Source organism: Acomys minous (assembly GCF_964271855.1).
Source record: "Acomys minous genome assembly, chromosome: 7".
Lineage (NCBI taxonomy): Eukaryota > Metazoa > Chordata > Mammalia > Rodentia > Muridae > Acomys > Acomys minous.
Window position 1 is genome coordinate 125922839 of NC_140488.1, and position 27420 is coordinate 125950258.

A 27420-nucleotide genomic window follows, 5' to 3' on the forward strand; every position below is an offset into this window, starting at 1 on the left:
ATCCTTCTTTCTCCCCTATCTTACTTACAAGGAATGGCAAAACTGATTGCACACTTATTTACAGCAGTGGTCCTCTCCTTTCAGATTTTCCCTATGTATGATGATGCCTCCTCTTCCTCCTCCTCATCTCATCCTCGTCCTTGTCCTCATCCTCATCTTTATCTTTATCCTTATTCTTATTCTTGGCTTGGCCTAATTTTGCTTTCCTCTCCCAAGAACACCCCCAGTCTTGACCCACTCATGTCTGTATTCTTTTGACCCCTTGATTAAGCTCTTACTGTATGTCAGCCACCCTTGACAGTCAGTCTCAAGTAGGGAGACCTCAACAGCGAGCTAGGCAGCCAGAGCTATGCTTAATGTGGAAGAAGATGGCAATAGGCCAGTGATATATACAGTGTGTTGGAGGAGATGTTCTGTCTGATCAGGAAAACAGATCAGGAAAAAGGTACAGTGAGTGGGGAGAGGCCAAAGGTTGGCAAACTAAGACCTGGGGAGCTGTTGGGCTTTTGATGGGAAATATTATTGATTCCTTTTGCAGGGGAATGCCTTGTCTTACATTAGGTAGCTGTAAGGAACCATTACCTGTACTGTGCTGTTTAGTTTCCAAGGCATGGTCCCAAACACCAACCGTGGAAATGTTGTGAGGCAGGTCTCAGTAACTTTGTCTCCCAGGTGATGGAACTGAGGCTTTGTCTAGGTTAATGCACCTGCCCAGGGTTACTGATGTTGTAGTATTTAATTCCAAAAGTTCTTACTTTTTCCAACTCCAGCTCCTACTCCAAGGATAAAATATAGCCCAAGTTTTACCCCAAGCATATCCCTGGCCTATAGGAACATAGAAAGGCAGTACTGTATAAGGTATCAAGAGTGTAGACTCGGAAGCTCTGATAACCAAGTTTAAGCACACACTCTGCCACTTGCAACTCTGATCTAAGGCAAGTTATCTAACCTCTCTGGACCTATCTCTGTTTCTTTGTCTACAAAGCAGTGTTTTTGTCTGTAATAGTACACTTGCAAGATAGGATGATGATATAAGCTGATTTGATCAAGACAGCCCCGATTTCTGTCTGCATTTGCCACATTAGGTACCAGGGCTAATTTTCACTCTAGTGTGCACATTTGGTTATAGGAATAGCCTAACCAGGCTCATTGCAGACACTGAGTGCATTAGCACAAATGAAGCCAAGACCTGACTGGTCTTTTTTCAATCATCATCATGTTAGCCCGTCACTCAGTTTTCTTCTGGCCTGTTCATGGGTTCCATGGAATCAAATCTGATTACTAAGGTGATTACATTTGTGTCAGCCACAGGCCATTGAGGATCCCTCTTCTACTTTGGAGAGTCTTTGCTAGAACCATCTGTCCCCTCATGTTTCCTAGCACACTGTTAACACACTGCTCTTGCCCCAGATGTTATTTTATCACCAGGATTTTTCATGTGTTTGCTGCACCACCCCTACTCAACACTCTTAACCACCTCCCTAGGTTATATTTCTTTTTTTTTAAATTTGGTTTTTATTTTGTGTTTATGAGTGTTTTTCTTGAATGTATGTCTATAGGAATGTTTGTCTATTTATCATATGCGTACCATGACCATGGGGGTCAGGAGAGGGGTTGGATCCCTTAGAACTGGAGTTATAGACCAGGTAGGTGCTAGGAACCAAACCTGGGTCCTTTGTAAAAGTAACAAGTGCTCTTTGACTTACTGAGCTAGCTCTCCTGCCACACCTCCACTTTACAGTTTTAGTTCATGCTCTCTGATTCACACACATGTTTTACTAAGCTCTTGATCTGTTCCTACTCTACCTTCATTGTGCTGTTATGTGCATAGGGGAGAAACTCTATGTTTTGCTTGTAAGATTCATTTTTGGTTGCTTTCAGAAATAATGTCATTATCACTACAATTCTGGAAATGATAGAAAAAAAAATGAATAAACAAATTTACCATCAGACAATACCAAATAGACAGTAAGACAGTAGATAGTAGTTACCACCATCCCTGCCCCCTACTCTAGGGGGAGTGCATTTTGTAGTCTAGTTGTTAAGTAGTTCAACAGCTTACTAACCACCACCACTTCGCACTGAACCACTCTCATCTGAATAAGGTCCGAAATGGCTTCTAAGTCTGAAGTTTCTGTTTGTTTTTGAGTGCCTACACAAAGTTCGAAGAGTTTCAGAGTCTGAAGCATTTCAGATTTCAGATTTTGGGGTCTGTGGATGCCCAATGGGTAAAATCTATGCACATATGCTCAATTCAAAATAACTGCAAAAAAATGGAAATACTTGTAGCCCCAAACATGCCAAATAAGAGATGTTCAACCCGTATTGTAATTTTGGATTCTTTTTAGGATAAAAAATTTCTCCTACACAGCTGTACCTAAAATGTAATGTGAAAAACTTGAGAGAGACTTATGTGAGAGAAAAACTTAATGAATGCGGACAAGAACTTAATGAGAGGTAAAAAAAAAAACAAAAACAAAAAACCTTACTGAGAGAAAACGTACATGTCTAAGTCTAGCCTAGTTTAGAGTGAGGGCGATAGAAAGGAACAATGGAGTGAAATGGAACATTCTCCAGTGTGGAGCTAAGTTTTGCTGACACAGTGGCAAAATGTTAATCTGACTGCTGCCAAATCGTGTCTTAATAGGAATGATCGTTTGTGCCCCACTTTTTGTTTGCTAACTTTCTTTGTACTAATAAGCAATGTACTGTCGGTGTCACAGCCTCCTCTAATAAGATAACCCAGCCTCTATGTGTTTACTTCATGGCTGTCTCCATTTACACTGGGTTTTGTCTGAATGCTTGCCAGTGTAGGCTGTCCAGAGAAGGCAGAGTTGTGTCCCTTTTGTTCACCAATGTGTTCCTAGTGCCTCACCTTAGTGCCTGATACATAGTATTTACTCAACACATATTTCTTGACTGGGAAGTAGCCCAAGCAGGACAGAGTACTTGCTCTCTATGCAATGATTTGCCATGGTGGAGCCCTGGTACCAGGTTCAGATTGGAGGTGACCTGGGTTGAGGTCCCTAGCAGTATGAGAGAATGAACCTCTTTTTCAGCCTCCAAATTCCTCTCATAAAAAAAAAAAGATAGGCTTACTAGTTTAACCGTTTGAGTTGCTTTAAAGTTCAAAAGCCTTTTCAGTAGGGCCTTCGCACTAAGGGTCAAGCATGAAGATTAGCTGTTTAACCAAAAAGGTGAGAGTAGAAGAATAGGGCACAGGGAAGAGGCTGGTCAAGGAGGAAAAGGAGCAGAAGGACCATGAACATGGCAGACAGTCATTTTTAGAATAGCACAATTTCACCCGCAGGCCATAAGTGAGTGTGAAATGGTCAGAAGGATGTGTGGTTAGTTCACCTAAGCATGCAATGATGCTGACAGCTATGGGCTATCCCCCAATGCTTGGAGGAGCACTTTCCCTTATTGACTGATGCCCTATGCTGACCAGCTTTGAAGACATAATGATGGTGATGAGCCCCATTTTATGGGTAAAGAAGCAGAGGAAAAGTCAGCAAATAGAAATAACCACTTTTTCTTGTAACTTGTGGTGGGTTCAAATTAAGTATCAGTTATTATTGCTATGACTCAGCACAAAAATCCCATTGCATCTCTCCATTTCTCTTTCTTCTGTAATATTATATGTAAAAAGGCCTTAAAATGTTGCCAATAAGTGAGCATCTTTGGATGGGGGATACAGCTGATTGGTGGAGCACATGCTTTGCATGCATGAGGCCCTGGGTTCGGTCCTCAGCCCCACACAGCAACAACAATGTGGCATTATTTCATAGAATAATTAAAGACAGTTTATATCAATTATGGAAAGTGAATTTTAAAAGTGGACATGTTGAGATATTATAACTTGGCTTTGTTTGTATGTGTATATTACATGTCATTTAGGCAGAACTATTTTCTCTTTTTTTAATTTTTTATTAGTTTATTCTTGTTACATCTCAATGGTTATCCCATCCCTTGTATCCTCCCATTCTTCCTTCCCTCCCATTTTCCCCTTATTCCCCTCCCCTATGACTGTTTCTGAGGGGGATTACCTCCCCCTGTATATGTTCATAGGGTATCAAGTCTCTTCTTGGTAACCTGCTGTCCTTCCTCTGAGTGCCACCAGGTCTCCCCCTCCAGGGGACATGGTCAAATATGAGGCACCAGAGTACGTGAGAACCCCACTCTCCACTCAACTGTGGAGAATATGGCAGAACTATTTTCACAAGAAATAATATTATCAATGCCTTCTTAAGCACAAAACTAATAATTGCTATATTATCTTATATGTTCCTAGTGTATTGATAGATGCATATGTCCGAATAGCCAGGAGACAGATACTATTTATATTATCCCCATTTTGTAAATGATGAAACTGAGGCACATTTTGTAGATGAGAAACCCAATTATTTGCCTGAGGTTTAGTAGCATTAAGTGGCAGAGTCAAAATTGAAATTCAGAGACTTACGCACCTTTAAACGCTTTGCCTTACTTCACATATAACCACAGAGATCTAGTTTTTCTGTGGTTTACACTTCATGGCACTCACAGAATCTATAAAGTTATTGAACACTCCTTCCTGAGAACCACCAGCTGTCACTTGACAATCCTATTTTGATCTATGGCTTTGTTTTGTGTTGTTTTAAGGGGCTATTAAACATTTTACATTTATTTTTTATGTATATATATGTGCCCACTTGTCTGTTTGCACACCATATTAGTGAGTGTACTGCCTGCTAATGTCTAAAGAGGGTGTCAGATCCTCTGAAACTGCACTTACAGGCAGCTATGAGCCATCACCATGGGGGGGGGTGGCAATTGTGCCCAGGTTCTCTGCAGTAGTATCCATTGCTGAGCTATCTCCCCAACTCCGAAGGCAATTTTTTGGAGACAGTCTCACTAGGTAGAGCATGCTGGCCTTGAACTCACAGCATTCCTCCTGCCTCAGTCTTCTGAGTGCTGGGATTACTGAAGTGTACCACCTATTCTGTAATTACTCTTTTTAAGCCCCTCAGTGCTGTAGCTTGCCCATGTCAGACAAATGCTGTACCATCAGCAGGACCTCCAGATTTTCAAGCCCATACTTTCCAAAGAGACCCTGGAAGACAATGGAAACATTTCATTTCATACTCATGCTACACTTTTATTTTGTCATAACATTTTTCATCTGTCCCTGAGACTAACCTGTATCTGTGACAACTGTGATTGTGATCTCAGCCTCATCGTTTGAATTCTAGGTTATCAATAGAATATTTTTATCATTCCGTGCACTGAGTTGCAAACTGTGGCTTGATAATCTGGTATGGGGTGAGGGCTATCATGAGCTAGAGAGTGGCCTTACTGCTGTGATGCTTATACTTCGACCGAGGCACACAAATGCCACCTTACTCACATTGCAGTGTATTCAAGTGAGTTACACGCCTTGCAACTGACAGGCCCAGTGCACCTCACAGTTCATGCAGACTTTGGGGTGTGTATGGTGCTGAATGACTTGCTTGGTGAGTAGCTTGAATCCATGCAGGTGTCTCCTGTTTTCTCAAAGTATCTGGGAAGTCAATCTTTTACTGCAAGGGGAGGGGGGAAACTCCATACCAGCTGGAACACCTCAGTTTTGGAAGTGCCTCGAAGCCACCCATGCTGCACCAGTGCTGGGGGTTATTTAGGCAAAGCCAGTGTCCAGACAGTTGTGGGTGGTAGGAATTTTATGGTCTGTTTGTGAGTCCAGTTTTGCAATCTTCAGAGGATTCCGTTTGAGCTGTCAATGAGAGCCATTGAATCTGACAAGTTGCTGTTTGCCAGGTCTCCTGGCAAAACACACTGACAAATCTCAGTGCCTGGGTGGGTCAAAGAGGATAGTACTAAAAAAAGAAGAAAATGGATGGCCCTTCTTTGGTGTGAGGCCAGAGCTTGATGCTACAGCCAAGTTCCCTGGTGATAGAGGAGTTTCCACTGCCGGAGGCTTCCCGTTCTGGCTTTCCCCACCCAACCTTACACCATCCAGTATTAAAAATAACTCCACTTCCGGTGTAGCCACACAAGATCAGTTGAATGCCTTGTAAGCAAAAGGAGCAGGTAGTGTAGATGCTTTATGAAAGAATGTCCTTGAAGAGGAGAAGTAGAAAAATGAAACAGAGATGACCAAGTCACAGCTGGGAGAGTTTCCTGGATGGGTGAGCTGAGGCAAATGGTACTGCCTTCTCCCAATTCCCACCACCGTCTGTGCCTCAGCCAAATTCAGCATTGACTTGCCGACTGTGCTAATTTTGGGTTGTTGGTATTTGCCTTATTTTTGAGTTGTTTTTTTTTGTAGGTTGGTATAAAGGGGGGAAACCTGGGAGGTGATGTTAGCTGTTGGGAAACTATGCAATTATGAAGGCCAAGGATATTTTGAGGTAGTATTCCATATAACCTATATGGAATAACCTGGAAACCATGGGGTGTTGGGACACTGAGGAGTCAGTGATTTGTAGGGGCAGATGATTAGGTTGATAGAGGGGCAGGGATTGTGGCAGGAGCTTTGGTGGACTGGGCTCTAATCCAGACCTCACTACTAGGTTTCTCTGAGCCTCCCTTGGATCAGGTGCAGGCTAGGCAGTGAGCAGCACTTGCCATTTTTAACATCTCTTAATTCTTTTTATCATTACTGTGGTCCAAATACCTGACACAAAGCAATTGAAAGGAGGAAAGGAGCCAGGCACTGTGCTGCATGCCTGTAATCCCAGCACTTGGAAGGCAGAGGCAGGTGAATCTCCATGAGTTCGAGGCCAGCCTGGTCTACAAATTGAGTCCAGGACAGCCAAGGCTACACAGAGAAACCTTATCTTGAAACAAAAAAGGAGGAAAGGGTTGTGTGGTCTTGTGGTTCGGAGGCTAGTGTCTATTATGTCGAGAAAGGTATGGTGGGAGATTGGCTCAGCACAGTGGTGGTGAGGATATCACTCATTTCTAGATCAGGAAGCTGAGAAAGAGGAATGACAGTTATCAGCTGCCTTTCTCTGTCCCCCCTTTTAAAATTCAGTCTGATATCCCATTCAAAAGGATAAAGACACCTACATCCTGAGTGGGCCTTTCCTTCTCAACTAATTCTCTCTGGAAAATCTCTGGAACACACTGAAACCTGTGCCTCATAGATGCCCTAAATGTTTGTTAATTTAATCACATTGGCAATTGGAATTAGCTATCACAGACTCAATCGAGACCCAAGTTCCATCCATCTCCTTCCTGATAACTCATTGTCACCACCACCATCAATACTATAACTATATCCTGTCATTCAGTATCTGGCATGTGGCCTGGGTTCCATGAGGGCTTGTCCAGGAGCTGCTTGCTTCTGGAGGAGACCAGACAGACCTTGAGATCAGAGGTCCCAAGGTCAGTTTCTTGCTGAAGGCCTGGCTGCTAGACCAGGTTCCCAGTCTCACCAGGGAAGGTATTAAAGTCTAGGTCTTTTAGAATGAAGTTGCTGGTATCAGACAGCAGTAGAGACTTGGGAGCAACACAAGCCCTTGATGATACCAAAAGTGTTACAGCTCTTTATCTAGCTGTGGTGCTAAACATAGCAGAGGAAGCAGGCAGCCGTCCAAAACAAGCCAGCAGGCAGGTCTGGTGAGAAGCAGGCCCCTGGCGGGTGCATCATTGGTAGGCAACACTGAGCTAGAGGAGGCAATGGAGCAGGCTCCAGCGGATGCTACGAGATCATGTGGAGTGAGAACCCAGCTGAGAAGAGGGAGTCCACAATCATAGACCAACTGCAAATGGCTATCTGGAGATGTCAGGCCTCAAACTTTATCAAGCAGAGTCCCACAATATCCTCCATGGTATAAAGCAGGGAAAGCTATTGCACATAGGCCAAATCCTGAGATCTACCTATTTCTGAAGCTCATGTTTTATTATATATAATAAAATATATAGCCACATCCATTCATTTACAGACAGTGGTGGTCATGTACTACAATGGCAGGTTACATCAGTTATACCACAGCTCACAAAACTGGAAATATTTATTCCCTGACCCCTTAAAGGAAAGGTTTTTTTGATCGCTGATGCAGAAGGCATACCTATGTAATTATTTTAAATTTTCACACTTTTCTGAACTGGAGTTCCCATGATATTTTAGATATTTACAGTACATAGCCAAATCTGAGTCTCTATTTTCTTTTTTTTTAACATATTTTTATTGAAAATTAAAAATAATTCCTATTACATCTCATTTTCTATCCCATCCCATGCATCCTCCCATTCCTCCCTCCCTCCCACTTTCACCCCAATCCCCCTTCCCTATGACTGTGGCTGTGGGGGACCTCCTCCCCCTGAATATGGTGCTAGGGTATCAAGTCTTTTCTTGGTAGTCCTCTATCCTTCTTCCGAGTGCCATTGGGCCTCCCCCACAAAGGGACATGGCCAAATATGGGGCACCAGAGATCCTGTGAAAGTCAGTCCCCAGTCTCCACTTAGCTGTGGAGAATGTTCTGTCCCTTGGCTAGATCTGGGTAGGGGTTTGATGATGACTGCCCGTTTTGTCCATGGTTGGTGCCTTAGATCAAGCAGAATCCCTGGGCTCAGATCTAGCCATCATAATGTTCTTCTTGTAGGTTTCTAGGACCCTCTGGGTCCCCCTACTTGCCTATCCTCTATATTTTCCTCATCTAGAGTCTCAATAGGATGTCCTCACCAGTCTCAATAGGATGTCCTCACCTCTATTTTCTTGATAATACTCCCTGACTTATGTATACTCACAGGACAGTGTTTGAGAATGAGCACAGAAATCTCAAACTGTACTCCCATTTCAGCTCTACCCTCGGCCAATCCTTTCCATGCAACAGCTAGAATGATCCTGTCAAAGTGAGGATCTGACCAGATTACCCACTGCGTAAAATCCTTCAGTGACTCTATCACTGCAGAAAACAAAGCATCCATCTTTATCTTGGGCATCAAGTCCCACCCTACATGGGAGCTGGGATGTTCCTGCCTCTTCAGTGTCATCTTTTACGGTTTCTTCTCCCACTGCCCACGAGTGTGTTACCCACTGTGGCCTATATTTTCTTCCTTATGTGAGCAATACTCCCTTTCACCACAGTGCCTTTGTACATACTGCTTCTTCTACTGACCATAGTTTTTAATCTGCCTTTGTATGGAGCTAATTCTATCCACTTTTCAAACCTTTCATGACATCTTAGTCATAAACTACTGTCCTTATCGAGAGTTGTAGATGCTTTTCACTGTAATCCTTATCTCAGTTGCAGTATTGCATTTCTTGATAGTCGGTTTTCATTGCTTTCTCTTTTTTTCTTTTTTTTTGGCTCCTCACTAGGGCCCCACTTACCTGGCTCTCCAGTGGAGCCCCAGTCTCTAACACAAGGCTTTGAATTTGCTTCCCAGCTACTCTGTAAACAAAAGTGAGTCCAATAAGGTTTTGCATACATAACTGTTTTCTCTACTCCAAACCATTGTATAACTAGAAGAGATCATCATTGTTATAAACAGGTAAATCAAATGTGGTGCTGCACATCTGTAACCATAGTGCTTGGGAGGCTGAGACAGAAAGATTGTGAAATTGATGCCAGCATGGACTACACAGTGAGTTCCAGGCCAGTCTTGGGTATATACAAGACTATGCCTCAGAAAACCAAAATATATACAAAACTAATGAAGGAAAATAACTCCCCTTTAAAGGGGAGGTTCTGTAGACAGTGTTGAGCAATAGACAGAGGAGAGAAGGTATTGGAAGATGCTTGAAGCAATGGATCCTTCTTCTGATCATCCAGAACATGGTATGGTGATGTCAAGTCCTGAAAATGTATTCCTGAGAGTTTACCTCCTATTTTTTCTACCTGATAGAAGCCATGAAAATACCTCTCTATCTAATACTTTTATTATTATGGAAATAAATGCATTTAGAAAAGTGGTTCTCCTATGCTGTATCTTTAGTGAGAGAGAAGAAGAGCATCAGCCCTGGGGACAGAGAAGACAAATCCCAGAGGAGAACTGTGGGGCACAAAAGATGTTTTTATGTGCTTGTAGATAAACCATTCATTTACTCAAGTTTTCAATAAATGCTTCCAATTTGTTCTCCATTAAAAAAAAAGAAAAGAAAAGTGCTTCTCAACCTGTGGGTCATGACTCATTTGGGAGTTGAAGGACCCTTTCACAGGGGCTGTCTATCAGATATCCTGCATATCAGATACTTACAGCAAAATTAGAGTCATGAAGTAGCAGCAAAAATAATTTTATGTGTGGGGGTTACCACAACATGAGGAACTGTATTAAAGGGTCACAGCATTAGGAAGGTTGGAAAACACTGCTCTGGAGAAGACAATAATTCATTCAGGGAATCCTGAGGAAGAAAAAAGATCCCATTCACAGTATCATCAAAAGAAATATATATACACTTATCCAGCCCTGGCATCTACTCGACCTTTCTAAACATTAATGTCATGACCACAAACAAATAGTAAGCTCCAAGACACCAGGGGAAAGTAAGCTTTCAAAAAGTCTGAGAAAACATCATTGGGGGTGGGGTGGGGAGGGGAATCCAAGTTGCAGTGGAAATAAAGCACAGACTGTAAATGTGATAAAGGGAATAAAAGTATTTGAAGAAATGACCTTTTTATGGTTTCTGAGTTGTGCTGAATGGTTTGATGTCATTAGCAAGGTGATCCTTTTGATTTCTTTTATTGGTTTAGTAAACAAATAGAAATGTAAGCATTTTACCACTCACAGTGTGTTTTTTTTCTATAGTTATAAATATATTTTCTGCTCTCTTAGTCTGGGATGCCACATGAGGAAGAGAACAGTCTTAGATATGTTCCTTAACCCTTGGGTGTCTGACTTGCAACTTCATTTTCTTATTATATTTCTCCTTCCATGACTAGGAGTGATGCGTAGAAGAAAGCTCTTGAATACATTCAACAGATGCAGTGAAAATGATTCTCCTAGGGAGGTGATCACCAGAAAATGCCCTTAGATGACCTGCTGACTGCCAGCTTTGACATTACAGTCTGCTGACCCTAAAGACATCTCACCTCACTTCATGCTTAGGACCCTTACACTACACAATGTCTGCAACATTTCAGAGTTTAGTATTCTGTTTACTGCTGCTATCATCAAAGACCTGAGACTTTGTACTGGACTCCTGGCTGCAACCTCTTATAACACATGGAATCACAATCACAAGGATATGTGTAAGGTGGAGCCATTACAAAGGAAGACAAAAAAGCTATGATTATTCTTTTATAACGATCATGAGCCCACCAAAAACTACCTTGATCTCCTCTGAGGACTTAAGGCTCTCCATTCTTAAAGGCCCCATCACCTTTTATTATCATCAGACTGGATATTAAGCTCTAAAGACATGATCCCTGAGGGACACATGTTAACCATATTCAAAATGTAGCACTGAGGAAATGTTTTCACAGTAAATGAGATTAGCTTTGAACTAGACAGCCCAAGCCACCATCTTAAATGCAATGGTCCTGGCCCTGTAGTACTTATAGAAAGCAAAAAAGAAGGTAAGAAACGGAGGAAGGTGGTGAAAGAAACGGCGAATGGAGAGGAAAGGAAAGAAAGAGGTAGAAGGAAAGGAAAAGGAGAGGTACAAATTAGCTTTTTATACACAACAAAGTACTCCTCTAGTAATTACATTTCTCATTCTTGTGGCCAAATTCTTGGCAAGAAGCAACTTAAGGGAGGAAATTTATTTTGGCTCACAATTTGAAATGACAACCCATCATGGTAGGGAAAGGATGATAGTAGGTAGCGCTGCGGTAGTGGGTACGTGCAGCTGAAAGGTCTCACATGTAGGCAGAGCAAGAAATAGAAAGAATGACCCCATAGTGCACTTGGGATATAACACTCAAAGCCTGTCCTCCTTTCCCCATAACTCATTTCCCCCAGGTAGTCCCCAAAAGCACCACAACATTCCCAAATAACACCACCAGCTGGGGATCAAGTCTAACACATTGAGTAGGTGTGTGTTTCATATTCAGACCATAATAAGTTCGAACTTGACAGCTTCCAGAAACAGCCATTTTCTCAGTTTAGCTTTGGAGCACGCACTCTTGGCTGAGTTCAGCAGAACAGTCCTTCTGTTGGTGACAGTTGGAGCCACTCATGCATCTGCAGTCAACTAAAAGTTAGCTGCATGAGTGTTCCTGGGGCTTAACTGGCTGTTAGAGCACTGGGGTGACCCAGCATGAGGCATCTGGCAGGCTAGTTTGGGCTTGTTTCCATGCTTCTGTTTGCATCCCACTGGAATGGACCCATGGGACAAAGCAAGGACAAGGTCAACACATGCCAAAGGATTGGACAGATAGACTCCACCTTTTGACAGGAGGATCTGCAAAGTCACATTGTAATGGACAGGCATACTGACATGTGAAGAGCTGATGTTTTGCAGTCTACCGCAGTAGGGATAGCTACCCCCATTTCCTTTGCTGGCAAATTCAGCAAAGATACAGCAATCCTGAGTTTGAGTTTGAAGTTCTCATGTTGAATTTTTTTTTAAAACACAATGTTACCAATGTTCTACCTTCCTCAGTTTTATCTGTCAAATTATGGCCAGATGATAACATAACTTCTTACTCATTCCCAGCGGGAACAATAAAACTTTCTGAGTAAGTGTTTGCTCATCATTTACTCCCTAGGATTGAATTAAGGCACAGGCAAGAGCTTAGCTCACATCACATGGCAAATATATTTGGAAATACAAAATTTAACAAACTGCTCTTCATTTCTAACTTGTATCAAAACAGACAACGATATAGTAAATGAAGGAAGCGTTTATATGTGTGATTTTCTCAGTTATTTGATGGGTCCATTCCATGTGTCCAATTGCTTCTTCAATCCTCATCTGTGCGTTGTTCAGTCCTATTTTCTCTCATTACTAAAAACAAAGCACCAGAGCACAGTTTAAATATGGAGGGAAGTGCTTGTTGTTTCATAGTGGAAAAACAAGCTTGCGACTAATGAGGATGTGCCAGTCATAACCATCAGGGTTGATTACAAGTACTTGTCTATAGTCAGTTCTCCTGGTGAGATGTTTTCATGTAGATGAAAGTTCATTTGAAGCTAATGTTGTATGGGTGCAACTTAACGTGAGACTTGCATTTAACAAATCAGTACAATGTATGAAATTGTAAGGTTCTAGTTTTGGGAGATGGTTATTGGTGAATCATTGCAGATGTGTTTACCTATAAGGTGACAATTTCTTATAAACTAAAGAGAATCAGGACCTTTTGGGAAATCGTTTTGATTTTAGCACGTGTCAGTGCTACCCTGTTGTGGAAGGCAATAATTGCCTCATCCAGGACATTAGGATCAGGAGTCAGGGAGCCATTTGGAGGTGAACATCTTCCCTTGTAACTTTTATTTTCTTTTTCTCTCCTTCTTCCCCTGCGTTGAGGCAAAGTCTTGTGTAGAAATGGCTGACTGCAAACTAGTTAATATAGCCAAAGATGCTGTTAATTTCACCTCTTGAATGGGAGGGTTACAGGAATTCACCATCATGCTGTCTTTCAGGTTGTGATGCTAGGGAGCAAACTCAGGGCTTCTTGAATGCTGGACAAGTTCTTTATGAACTGAACTACACACCCAACTTCTCCTCCCCTTCCTTCTCTTTCTCTTGTCCTTTCCTTTCCTCTTCTTTTTCTAGTGCTGGGCATGGTACCAGGGACTTGGCCTGCTAACTAAGGCCTCTATCACTGAGTTGCACCCTCAGTTGCTTTCATCCTATGGTTTTTATGCCTCTTCTCTAGCTCGGGCAGAGGTAGCCAGCCATACTCCATTACTAGAATACACTTGGCCAGCTACAAGCTAGGGAAGGAAAGAGAAATAAAAGAGAGAAAAATATAGAACAAAGGAGGATTGAAAGGGAAAGAGAAAGGGAGAAAAGAATGCTATCCATGATGCAGAAAAATATCATGGCTCTACTAGCCGCTTCAGAGCTGGGCATCCCATCTCAGCTCACAAGCTTTCCCCACTGGCTAAGAGGTCATCTTCTGAGATGGCTCAGAAGACAAATCCAGCAGCTCTCTCCGTCTCTTCCACCATTTGAAATGGTGTTCTTCTTCCCTTTCTAAATCCTTTGGCACTGTGCCTCAGTTTAAGCTTTGGAATAATCTCTCCTGTGTCTTTACATGGAGTGAGCTGTATATTCTTTGGGAGGTAGTTGGATCATTACCCTTTAGAGGTAATTTGTCTGGATCCATGTTCCTGCTCTGGCTTAGGGGACCTTTCTTTGATGCTCTTGTAGCTAATCTATATGACACCCACAGAAATTGTACTATTCTGTTACTACTAGTCCCTTGGATATGATAAAACCTCCTTGAAATATGTATGTAGGCATTTGGTATATATTTATTGAATGGATTATATTTAGAAATTTCAAAAGCCAACTCATATTTAATCTCTTTTTAGTGGGTTCTATGCAGAACCAAACAAGACAGTCTGTGGAAACAAGGTCTTGTACAGAAAGGTTGGAATATAAATAGGGCAAACACAAGGTTCTGATCTAGACCCTCTTGTGTTTATTCTTCAATGACAATATTAACCAACTTAAAGCACGATCTGGTCCTGGACATGTCCACTAAGCCCCATGTTCATCATCATCATCACTATTCATGTTATTTATTTCCCCTACCTGTGTAGGAAACGTTCTCTACACTTATTTCTGGCCCCGTTCCTAATGGCCCTTTCTCCCATGATGTTAGTGTCATTGTCAGGAATTGTGAGCCAATCTCTGGTCCTCAGTCTGGGTCATGAATTAATCATTACATTTTAAGAAGCACTGGGCCTTTCAGCATGCCGCATGTCACTGTTTTGCTTTGTTCTTTAACTAGGGTCACATTGCTTCTGAGGGCAGTGAAATAGCTGCTTAAGGCTGCTTCACCTGTGCACTTAACCCACTGGGTTACCAAGCACTCCCAAGATCCATGGCCAGGGACCAGCTACCCAGAGCAAGACTTCTGACTTTTGGAGACAGACTTCCAGAATGCTTTCTTCTGCTCTGGAATAGGGTCTTAAATACACCCAAGGAGAGAGTCCCTCCTACTCAAAACATTCATAAAGACTGATTGCCTTTTTTTTCTTGTTACACTGGCTTTAGCCTGGGTTTCAGCCAGCCTGATAAATTGAGAAAGTTGGCCACATCCCCAGCCTCCTGATGTCATGGTTTGGGGCACTCTGCAACTGTGGGAGGTTTCAGTTAATCTTAGCAATTGGTGAGTTAGCTGTTCTTCTCTGAGAAAATTCTCTATTCTGTGCCATGTCTTACATAAGTTGATAGGGCTTCTTTTGTGACTTGCCCTTTCCTTTTTAATGATGTAAGAGCTCCAAACATTGGCAGCCACTATGTTTTGTTACTGAAGTGCTGGTGTGGGTGGGATTCTCCTTCCCGTTTAGTTGCTCCGGGAGTTGAGGGCTTATGAAGGTGTGGTGTCTGTCCATCAAGTTAAGTTGAGATCTACAGATAGGAGGATGGGCAGCTTCTTAGTTCACTTTAGGCCTCAGTGTCCACCAAGCAAGTTTACAGCACATCTTTTTCTATTGTTTTCAATAATTTGCTCAAGTGAATTCCTATTTTCTGGGGGAGATACTGGTTTCTTGTCTCTGAGATCAGAAGCCTTTGTGCCTCAAAGGAGGAGGGGAAGTGACAATGGGAAGAAAAATTGATAGTATTCCCTCCATTTATCCCACCCTAGAGCTTCCTTTAGGGGCTCTGTTTAGTCCTCACTCTTTCACCTTTTTTCACTAAAAGAAATAGTCTAACCTGTGTAAATAATACACAAAGACATTGATGTGTTCTATAGAATTAAAGTTGATTTCACCCTCCAAGTCTCCATGTAATGATCCTCTCTGTGAAGGATTAATTAGTAGGTCTTCTTTTATGATTTTTTTAATGTGAGCTGATCTGGGTCATTACACAAACAAACATACACATGTACAGCTTGGATTGTTCCTTAACATCTCTCTCTCTCTCTCTCTCTCTCTCTCTCTCTCTCTCTCTCTCTCTCTCTCTCTCTCTCTCTGTGTGTGTGTGTGTGTTGTGTGTGTGAGTGTGTGTGTGTGTATCAAGAGCTTACTTTTGTCACTTGACTTATATATACTGGCAATATCTATAATGTTGGCACATCTAAATCAATGGCACTTTTAGCCATTATTGAATCATATTAGGTAATGTGGTTGTGGCATCGTTTACATCTTCATCTCCTGGCATAGTGAGAGTTCCTTCCTCACCTCATATAAGGCTGTAATAACATTGTTTTTCTTGATGTATGTGTGGGTGTCACTATACCTCTGAATTTAACACTTTATGTTTTAAGATAATAGCTTCAAAATAAATTATACACATATGTATAGATGTATAGATATTTAAATATAGCCTGCTAAGTCATCTAGTGTTGCTAGTATGTATATGATTTCAGCACTGACTACTTACAAATAGATAACAAGTTAAGGGATCATCCATGGAAGAGACTCATTAACTCTCTCTCAGCAGGTCTTAGTTGCCTGTAGTTCTTTGTGAAGTACATGGAAAGAAGTTGAGGGAGGAAAGGGAAAGGGGGAAGCAGTGTAATTTTATTTTAATTTTAAAAACTAAAAATATATGAGTAAAATAAAATCTAGAAAAATACAATTCAAAAATCAAAAGCTCCAACCCAGTAGTGGTGCATACAAGTGTTTATTTTTTGCCAGCTTTGCTTGTTATTAGCACGTTTTTTTTTTCACCTACTGGAAACAACAAATGTTGTTGTTTGCCCTACTTTTCTACCTAAAATTTGTTCCAAAGAAGCAAAATGAGCCTCATGTTCATTAATCAACTCTATTACCAGGAATAATTAATGGTGCTTTATTGTAGATGTCAATAAGGTTTTTGAAGACACGGTATTTTTGAGTTGTGAAATGGCATCAAAATATTATTTAAAATTCCTATGAAGAAAATAATTTCTCAACCATTCAGTATTCCTCTGTTGAGAATTCTCTGTTTAGCTATGTACCTCATTTCTTTTTTAAATTTATTTATTTATTGTATATGAGTGCTCTATCTGCAGAAGGGGGTGTCAGATCACATTATAGATGGCTCTGAGCCACCATGTGGTTGCTGGGAATTGAACTCAGGACCTTTGGAAGAGCAGGCGGCACTCTTAACCACTGAGCCATCTCTCCAGCCCCTGTACCTCATTTCTTAATTGGGTTATTTGGTTTGGTGTTGTTTAATTTCCTGAGTTCTTTATGTATTTTGGATATTAGCCCTTTCTCAGATGGTGAAGATCTTTTCCCAGTCTGTTGTTTTGTTCTGTTGACAGTGTCTTCTGCTTTACAGAAGCTTTTCAGTTTTGGATGTACTCAGAAGCTTGCCTCTTAGATGATTTCAGACCCTTGCCCCACCTTGACAATTAGCACTAACCATTATATATGTCATCCTGCATACTGATAGCGCAATTAATGCTGATTTAGACTGGGTGGTAAGATATACATAGATGAAGTCACCCCTCCCAAACTGACTTCTTGCTTGTTCTTGTCATTTATAATCTTCTCCCTGGTAGCAAGGCCTGCATTGTTTATTACTTTTGTAACTCCACTGTCAAGATGCAGCCTTGATGTGTGCAGTATTGATGCCTTTTGGCATCATGAAGGTCCACTTTGCATTGGCCTAATTATCTGTTCTTATTTTTGTTTTCAGATGTGCAAAGAGTTTCTCCCCTCTTTTCTCTGAACTTCCTGTCAGGTGAGTCAGGATAGTTCTACATGATAGTATTGTGTAAAAAAAAAAAAAAGTAACCCAAAACAAACAAACAAAAACCAATGAATGTGTTTGTTTGGTCTGGTTTAGTTTTTCTTATTGTATTTCTCAACCTTCTTCACTCCAGATCCCCATTTTCATCATAACCTTATATTTTCCTGTTTGTTTTGTTTGTGCTTTCTTTTCTTACAGAAAGGCCTTTGTTGAACCTTTCTTCGTGGGAACCCAGTTGTTTTTGACTAGGCTTTCAGGAAAGGGTAGCCATTTTGGAATAGGAATAGACACTGAATTGACATGAAAGTTGAAGACTGATTATTTACATGGGACTCTTTGGATTATTGCCTACCTTGTTCCCATCTCTTGTTCTTTGGACTGGCTTTCCTGACTCTAGGAGCTTTTGACAAGTTTTGAAATGGCCATTCATGTGTTTTCCTGGCTGCGTGAAGTGCTGTGCACGTGCAACATTCAGAGTGCCTCCCAAACAGATTTCTGCTTAACTTTCTTCTAGACAGAAATTCTGAAGCCACTACTGAGTTTCATCTTTTCCTTTCTATCCCTTCCTTTCCTGTTAGAGTACTTGAAGTAAAATCCCAGGGCCTTGTGTGTATTAAGCAAGTACTCTACTAATAAACTTTGCCCATCTTTATTACTTTTCCTTTCTTTTTAAAAAAATATTTATTTATTATGTATACAGTGTTCTGCTTGTATGTACACCTGCAGGCCAGAAGAGGGCACCAGATCTCATTGTTGTGAGCCACCATGTGGTAGCTGGGGATTGAACTCAAGACCTCTGGAAGACCATCAGTGCTCTTAACTGCTGAGCCATCTCTCCAGCCCCACTTTCCCTTTCTTTTGAGACTCAAATAGTGATTGTTTCTGGGTTTTACTTGGTATAAATTATAAAAATTTTATCAAACATAAATATTTGTTGTTGCAAATTTAAATTAGAACAGTCCTATAATAATTTACAAAATAAATAATATACATGATTAAAATAGATACTAGTAAGTTATTTTTATAAATAAGGTTTAAACACCCAGGTAGGGTTACATAACTAAGAGATATGCAAGTTGTGATTTAAAGCAGGAGTTGACATGGTATGATAACAAAAGCAAAAAAAGGGGGTGCTAGAATGTAGGTTTGGGAAGTGTAGGAGGATTGGCTTTCCCAAGAATCCTTCTTCCTCTACAGTATGATCTCCTGAAGCATCCATACCATGTGCTTGACCAAATCCTACTTCCAGCCCCACTGCAGATCAATGCTGAAAAGGATGTTTTTAATGAAAATCTCTGTTCTGGTTTCATTTCTGTTGTGATAACTCCTGCTCATTTTCTCTACTCTTATAGAGTTCAAGATCCCCTGCTTAGGAAATGGTGCCACCCATGGCAGGACAATCTTCTCATCTCAATTAATATAATCAACAGAACCCCCTACAGACTAACCTGATTGGAATAATCCTTCCTTGAGAGTCTCTTCCCACTTGGTTGGAGAATGTGTCAAATTGACAATTTAAGACCATTACAGTTTCTTCTCCTATTTCTCTCCTCTATATAGTTATAGAATTGTTTTGTAGCAATAGATTTTTGGAGCAAATCCAAAAGTTCATTTATGAGTGGCTGCTATGGGGATGGGATGAGGTGATATCTAATTCTCAATAGAAGAATATATTGTACTCTAGTACTTATTTTTGTTGTTGTTTTAAGTCAGCCTGAACCTCATCAGCCATAAAGAGAAAACGACTTTTAAGTTTACCAGTTTTGAAAAACATTACTGGTTATATGACAATACCAATAGCTACTGAACATAAGTAGTGGCTATAATCTCTCAAGGACAAGACAAATGTCTTATTTATTGAAAAATCATGAGTCCTGCATAATACCTTGCGTATAAGAGAATCTCAAAAGATATACGAAAACTAGGCGAACAAATGCAAGAAATTATTCCAGGCATGAGCAGTGTGGCTTGGAGCCCTCCAGCCTGTGTCTTCTGTGCCAGCTATGCCTCTGTGACTGTCACTATGGCCCATTACAAAGCCTCCAACTAGAAGCAGGAGCAGTTCTGGATGCACTTGGAGAAGTCAGGGGGATGCTAGACACGGTGATGAAAGTGTTGATAGCCTTATATGAAGAATCAGAGAAATCCACCAGTGCTCTGGATTTTTTTTCATTTTTAAAGCATTTTTAATTAATTTATTCTTGTTACATCTCAATGGTTATCCCATCCCTTATATCCTCCCATTCCTCCCTCCCTCCCATTTTCCCCTTATTCCCCTCTCCTATGACTGTTCCTGAGGGGGACCTCCTCCCCCTGTATATGCTCATAGGGTAGCAAGTCTCTTCTTGGTAGCCTGCTGTCCTTCCTCTGAGTGCCACCTGGATGGGGAGGCCTGGTGCTCTGGATTTTTTAAAGCATCACTTAAGAGCTGCTACCCTGGAAAACCTAGAAATAGAGCTCCTTCGCCTAGCATTGGCAGAAATGAAAGAGAAATATAAAGCTTCCTTAGAAGAAAATAAAAAGCTAAAACTGAAGCTTGCTCAGTATGAGCCACTTCAGGAGGAGAAGCATGCTCAATAGGATTCTTCTCAGTTGAAAAGACACTGAAAACTTGTTTTGTATCACTTGAATACCTTGTATAGTATATAATCTTTTCTGAAAAGATGCTATAAGCTTTTAATATGTTAAATAATCAACATGTATATATTACCAACATATATACATAGAATCACCAATAAAAACTCAATATAACTTTCTTTGAGTCTTAAAGCAGGAGAATCCAAAGTAGATCATGAAGAAAAGCTAAAGAGCCACATAACTTTTCACTAAAAGATTTTTTATTTATTATCCAGTTAGGAATGATGGTACTGGTTATATTTTAGTTAGGAGATTAGCATGGAGGTGTCCCTTGGTTCAGAATTGAACACAGTAGGCACACTCATTCTTGACAGTGCATCTTTCCTGTAGACAGCTGCACACATCTGTGATGTATGATGCTTTGGCATTGGTTCCCATGCATCTTCTGCTCTTTTTATAATGTAAAACAAATAACTCTTCTTCGCCACCAATAAATAGATAATAATAAATAGATAGATAATAATAGATAAATAGATAATAATAGATAAATAGATAGCTTTGTGTGTGCCAGCATGAACTCTGACACCACATTTTTTTTCTGTGCAGTCACTCCCATCCAGTAATGCTGCCTTGCTATGTGTGCGTGTGTGTGTGTGTGTGTGTGTGTGTGTGTGTGTGTGTGTGTGTGTGTGTGTGCGTGCGTGTGCTTTTGCATGTTCTGGTTGCACATCAGTCAATTGTTTTCAGTTTACTTAATGCTGTAGTTACCTTGATTGTAATTTACATAGCTTCCAACAGGACTACACTCTTACCTTGCCTTCCTTCCTTCCGTAGTTGAGCACAGAAGAGAGATAATATAAAATTCTGGGTTCATGCACAAGCTGGGATAGGAAAGGCGATGAGCCATTATGTCACAGATGGTTATAGTATGTGATTACAGGGACTTCTTTCCCCTCAAAGGTATTTTTTTGAGCCTTGAACTCATTTTATCTTTATTATCCCCATGAAGTAGGTAGGACAAGTAAAGGTTGGGTGCTGAATTTTTAGGCCAAACACTGCCATACAGGATTTGTTGCTAACTGTAGAACCCTGGGCAGGTCAGTTGCTGGCTTGGAGACTCACTTTGCTCATCTGTACCATTTGCCGCCTATCTCACAGGGTTGTTGTGTGGTCAAATGAGAGAATGTATATGAAAGATTTGTAAATGGTAAAGTATCCCCCCCCCAAAAAAAAAAGAAAAGAAAAGAAAAGAGAAAGAAAAATTATTCCAAAATATGTTCCAACTCAGTATTAGAACACACTGTAAACTTATCTTCTGATTGCTTATAATCACAGTTAATGTTTTGAACTCTATGCAAATATTCAATATATTACCTCATTTAATCCCTATAGAACCCTATGATGTTGATCTTACTATCACTTCCATTTCGTCAGGTATAAGTTTCACAGAGGTTAATGAACAGCTCAAGGTTCTACTTGTAGGAGGCAGAGTTGGATGCCAAGGCCTACAGTTTGTTCTATCAAATATACTCTCTTAACTGTTTGCTTGTTTGTGTATGATAAACATATGTACTCTGAGCCTTGGGGGAAGATCCTGAAGGGTGAGAAGAGAGAGATGAGGTGAGCTTTCACCTTACTGCCAGGAATTAAAAATGGGCAATCAGTAGTGTGGTGGGAAATGTGGAAGTGTGCAACGGAGCTGAAAATAATACCTTTCCCCAGTTTTTGAGTATGTACTTACTGTGCGTAATTGATTTCCATTCTTGCAGTCAGACATCGATTCACATTTTAAAAATAAAGGGTTTTTTCTGCTTTAGAAAGCTCTTAAGGCTTATTAAGAACATAATTTTCTACTGTGTAGACTAAAAAAAATCATTTTCCTTCCCTCTGCAACCCAGAGATGTCAAAGTCTCACATACACACTTATGCTAAAAACATCAGCACGGGCTTTAATATGTGTTATGGTATAAATTACACCAAGCTGCCATTTCAGAGCTATGCTCACTGCTAAGCAGTTAACCCAGCTTCTGTCATCTGTATGCAATAGGTTATTTTTTTTCTTTCAGCATATGAGGTGCTGTTTCTTTGACTACAGCAATGCTGGCTTAATTCCTGGAGACCTTATATTTTAAAAAAATGGAGCCAAAATTCTTTTGTACTATATTTACTTTGATTACTTCAATTACAAAATTCACAGTTGCTGCTTCGCATTCTGTGAGCACTCCAGAGAATCCTGTCACTTACTATTATGTGTATGCACATACACTCAAGTAGTAAAAACATGAAGACTTTCCCTTGATGCTGTGAAAATGAGTTAACATGGGCTTTTTTTGCTTCTTTAAATCTTTGTGAGATTAAAATTTATTTTTTATTTTTAATAACTTATTCAGATTATATCCCAACTGTTATACCTTCACTTATATCTTCATGTTCCCCCTCCCTCCCTCTTTCACCCTATTCCCCTCCCTATGACCTCTGACAGAAGGAGACATCCTCCCCCACCATATGATCACAATCTATCAGGTCTTATCTGGATAACCTGCTTTTCTTTCCTCTGTGTGCCCCCCTATTTGAACTCTTCCCCTTGGTGGAGACTAAAATTTTTGTTCCTTAAATAAATTTTCTTTGTGGGAAGATTTTTGAGATTTTAAAAATAGCTGTACATCTTAATCGGGTGTAATAGTTCTTTTTGTCCACCCCCTAGGAATTTGTCCATTTTGTGTAGACTTTTTAGACTATTGAATAAAATTGTCACTGAGATCCTTTTATCTCTTTTGAGTATGTAGCATTTGCATAATATTGCTGACTTCCTCAATTTTCTTGCTTGGTTGTTCTGTCTCCCTTTCCTCCCACCCTCTCCTTCCTGGCTCTCAATTTTTACCAGCATTTTTTCTTCTCAGAAAATAGATTTGAGTTTATTAATTATTTACTTTGTGATTTTTTTCTTAGTCATTATTATATGCTTTTGTTGTATCGTCACTTTCTTCTTAGGGCTTATTATGTTATTTTCCAACTTTCTTTTTTTGAGTAGCAGAAAAAATATTTTTAATAAACAACACTTCAACTTCATCAGCACTTGCTTCATTTGAACATGCCTGATATATAACTCAGTTGAGTACTGTTAGAAATACTCATGACAGGAATTCTAACAAGAAATGTTACTTAAATATAGACATATGAGATTACTTAAATATGTTTTGAGAAAAAAATATAAAGATACCTTTACAAACTATTTAACTTATATTAATGATATACTTGGAATCAAATTTTATAATGACAAAAGTAAGGCTTTGATACAACTTAGTAACTATTAAGTAAAAGAAATAAGAATGTACATAAAACAATTAATGGGGGCCTTTATTAGTTTAGAGCCTTATGCAGATCTAAAAGTCTCAGGGTGACTGTACCCTCAACTATACCCCACATGTTGAAACAGTGTTTTTTTATTATTGATCAAGCTAAAATTTAAATGAGCTGTCTTCTTTATAAAGTAGTACTTTTATTTTAAAGTATAATTTTTCTGATATCAATATAAATATAGCATTTTTCTAAGACAGGGTATCATATAGCCCAAATGGCCTCAAGGTTGCTATTAACCAAGGATGACCTTGAGTGTCTGATCCTCCTGCTTCCACTTCTCAAGTGTTGGGATTTCAGGCATGGACCACCAAGTCTGGCCAAATAATCTTTTATTTTCAGTACTGGAGATTGAAGCCAAGGTCTCATGCTCACTAAGCACATGCTTCTCCATTGAACTGTATCCCTGGCATTGCTTTCCTTTGGATCAATGTTGGTATAGACTGTTTCGATCCTTTCACTGTCAAGCTTTCAGTAACCAGTTCTACTTGTGCCTTGGTAGTAGCATTAAGCTGGAGGTTAGATTGTGGGTTTTTTGTTTGTTTTGTTTTGTTTTTACTTATCTATGCCTGCCTTTTAATGGAATTGTTTTGTTCATTTATATATAATGAATCACTGAAGTGATCCATGCATTTAAATTTATTATAGTCTGCTATTTTCTTATCCATTTTTAAGTTACTTTTCCCCTTTTTCACCTTCTTTCAAATTGACTGTTTTAAACACCATTTTGCCTTCTTCACTATTTTGGAAGCTTGATGCACCAATTCCAGTTTCCCTGCCTCTATTCTCCCTGTCCACCTCCACCATATTTGGAACTGAAAATCCAGGCTTATTCTACCACTGAGATGAATCCCCCCAACCCTTGCCATTTCTATTATTTAATAACTTATACCAGCTATTGTAATGCATTGATAGTTGAACATGATGTTTCTAGCTATTTAGAAGACTGAGGCAGGATAATCATTTGACCTCAGGAGCTCATGACCAGTCTAGGCAACACAACAGGACATAGTACCTATCTTCCAAAAATGAAGCATATCAATTCAACTTTTCCATGTTTAAAGATGGATTCATCTAGGATGAATGCAAGGTCCTCTGAAGACTTTAATTAAAATTTTTTATTTTTTGTCTCTACATTATTTTATATATTTTATATATGTGATAGATACACACATAAATACATATATATCCATACATATATCTCCAGTACTAAAAACGAGATATATGTAATGCAGGATACACACACACACACACACACACACACAGACACACACACACACACACACACACACCACATCTACCATATGGGTTTTGTGGGAGCTTATTTTTTGAGACTGGGTCCCATATAGCCCAGCATATCCCCAAACGCATTATATCATTATGTAGCCAAGGATGACCTTGAACTTCTGATTCTCCTACCTCCACCATCCAAGTGCTGAGATTACATGTGTGCATCATCATGCCTGTTTTTATCTGGTGCTAGGCAAGGGCTGTACCAACTGAGATACCATCTCAACACTGCTATATGTTTTTATTTGATATTTCCATTAGCTTTGTTCACTAGGCATGACCTAAAGTCAACTGAGTAGGCTGTCTTAATTTGAGGGATTGCCCAGATCAGATTAGCCTGTCATGCCTGTGGGGATTGTCTTGACTATTGATGTAGGAAGGCGAAGCCCACTGTGAATGGCAGGGGTACCTGGGCTATAGTTAACTAAACATGTGCCTCACAGAAAGCCAGCAAACCAGTGTTCCTCTGTAGTTTTTTGTTCTACTTCTTGCTTAAATCACGCCCTGACTTCCCTCAAAGGTGGGCTGTAATCTGAAAGCTGACATGAGCCTTCCCTTAGGCTGCTTTTGATCAATGTTTTATCACAGAAACAATATGAAACTAGAATATTACTTTTTATTATATAGTCAAAATTCATTTAGGTTTGCCAGATTTGCCACTCATAGGTCTGGGGACTTGAAATTTAATGTCCCCTGGATTGTGTCTCATTATTTAGAGGGCTGCTTTTGATCTTTTCTATAGTTGTACCCCTCTCCAAAGAATAAGACATCTCTTGCACCAAGAAACTATGCCTACCTAAATCGTCCCCCATTTTTTTTCTTTTTATTATTGATTCTAGATTCTATTATGGGAATCTAGGACCCAAGAATTCCCAATTCAAACATTTTGAGACTGTTTCCAGTACTTGAGAAAGTAAGTCCCTTCCCCATATAAAGCCATGTTGAATGTGTACATGTCTCTGACCCAAAGGGTAGATTACCAAAGGAGGGGCTAGATGACCCTTTAAAGGATCCATGCTTGTGGAAGGAAATTGGAAGGGCTGGCTGCAGTGACCACCTGAAAGTGCACTAGTGAAATTGGAGAGGAAGCCTTACTCAAAGAGTAAGGGCAAACTGTGCTACCATTTAAACCCCTGGCCCATATCTTAGGAATGTTAGGGTGGCCTGGCCCTATACTAACCACCTTCTTTAAATGCCTTTGTTCCTTCCCGAATTTCAGGTCTAATGTCTTCTTTCTGAAGGTGTGGTTCTTTTTTGTTGTTGTTGTTTTGTTTTGTTTTTGTTTGTTTGTTTTTTTATACTTTGGGCTTCTTCTTGTTTTTGGTTTTGGTTTTGATTTTGATTTTTTGAGACAAGGTTTCTCTGGGTAGTCTTGGCCGCCCTGAACTTGCTTTGTAGACCAGGCTGGCCTCTAACCCACAGAAATCCTCCTGCCTCTGCCTCCCAAGTGCTGGGATTAAAGGCATGCTCCACCACACCTGGCATGAAGGTATGTTTTAAGATTGATTTTAAGTGAGGACTTTTTTTTAATGGAAAACAAAATCATAGTTTCTGTCCATTTGAAAATGTCTTCATTTTGTCCCTATTCACAAAATGTATTTTCGCTAGAAGTAAAATTCTCTCTTCACACATTGCAGATAATATTGCATTGTCTTGTGGCTTCTGAGAAAAGAGTTGGCAATGCAACAGTCACTGCTTTGAAATGTAATGACCTTAATTTTCTAGTCATTGTCAAGACATTTTTGAAAATCTTAAGTTTTTTTTCCAGTTTCATTATGAGGTGGCTAGATGTAGTTCTTTTTTTATTTGCTTATTATAATTCGGATTCTGTGAGCTTCTTGAATCTGCATTAATGTTTTTCCACCAGTTTGGATTCTTACTCCAAATATTGAATTTCTGTATCTTGTCATTTTAAATTTTAATTTCAGAATATGTTGGCCTTCTATTTTTCTTCTCCATGTCTCTGTACTTTTCTTTCATATTTCACATCTGAAAGCCAAGTTGGCCTCATTGGCCTATACCGTTAGGTGCATGTAGCTTCACTCTTTATGTTACTGTCCTGCCTTCCTGTTCAATCTTCATTTTGGCCAGACATCCTTAATACTTTCTTCACAATTTTAAGTTGTTTTCAACAGAAGATTCAATGTAAATAACTCAGCTCAACTTATTCCTATAATGCAGATGAGATTTGCATGTGCTTTATGAGAGATTTGCCAGATAAAGTTCTTTTCCTAGCATTCACATAGAAATTTAATTATGCTTTTACTGATGGTTTCCTGGTTCCTTTTATTCTTACCTCTTTGAAAGTTGAATGAACTAAATTAGTTGCATTTTCAATTTTTGTGCTTGTCTTGTCCACACTAAGAACCTCTTCAGTAGCTCTCTTTTAAATGTCCTCTTGTGCTAGTCTCTGATAAACCTGTTTTCGTTATGATCCCAAGTGTGGGATGGGGAATGGTCTTGTGAGAAAA

General features: G+C 39.9%; 1 protein-coding gene across 13 annotated transcripts in view; it reads left to right on the top strand.

Annotated features, from left to right (window-relative positions):
• ADGRG2 (adhesion G protein-coupled receptor G2) overlaps positions 1-27420 on the top strand; it is a 117390-nt gene that overhangs the window by 20790 nt on the left and 69180 nt on the right. For 2 of the 13 annotated variants that reach the window (XM_084790654.1, XM_084790650.1), the window contains exon 2: positions 17672-17716. The exons of the other annotated variants lie outside the window; for them this stretch is intronic. The gene's annotated coding sequence lies outside the window, so the exon portion shown is untranslated. The remainder of the gene's footprint in view (positions 1-17671; positions 17717-27420) is intronic. 13 annotated transcript variants of the gene reach the window in all.